Below are 671 nucleotides of genomic sequence, written 5' to 3' on the forward strand. Positions count from 1 at the left end.
CTTACTCAGGTGATATTGACTGGTATTGAATTTTGCCATAACAGTGCCTATATGTGAAGAGTAAATGAAAAGCAGCCAACAAGTGTCCAGCATATGTGGGAACTTCTTCAAGACAGGATACACCGCAGGACGTTGATTGAGATAATAGAGTTTGCAAAACAGAGCGAAAAGATTTCATTTGTCTAGGAATATGGTTAAACAAAAATATGAACAGAAAAATGAGATGTGCTTAAATTACTCACATAAACACCTGTGATGTAGCAGGCTATTATTAATTCAAATGTGTACTGTTTATTATTATTTCATTATGCTATAAATGAAAAAAAAAATGTAGGCATTTTATTTGAAGAAAACCTTTGAATAAAGAAAGGGTCATTTTGACCCCCTTTTAATGCATTTTTTTCTGGTTCTCTCTCTCTCTCTCTCTCTCTCTCTCTCTCTCTCTCTCTCTCTCTCTCTCTCTCTCTCTCTCTCTCTCTCTCTCTCTCTCTCGCTCTCGCTCTCGCTCTCTCTCTCTCTCTGCCTATTGGCTGTTAGGGTCTATGGTTGACATGCAGCCCATCATTGGTTTTTACGAGTCTCACCCCTCCCATTCTCTCTCTCTCTCTCTCTCTCTCTCTCTCTCTCTCTCTCTCTCTCTCTCTCTCTCTCTCTCTCTCTCTCTCTCTCTC

Source organism: Rhinichthys klamathensis, unplaced genomic scaffold (assembly GCF_029890125.1).
Source record: "Rhinichthys klamathensis goyatoka isolate OS25496 unplaced genomic scaffold, OSU_Roscu_1.1 h1tg000254l_1, whole genome shotgun sequence".
Classification (NCBI taxonomy): Eukaryota; Metazoa; Chordata; class Actinopteri; order Cypriniformes; family Leuciscidae; genus Rhinichthys; species Rhinichthys klamathensis.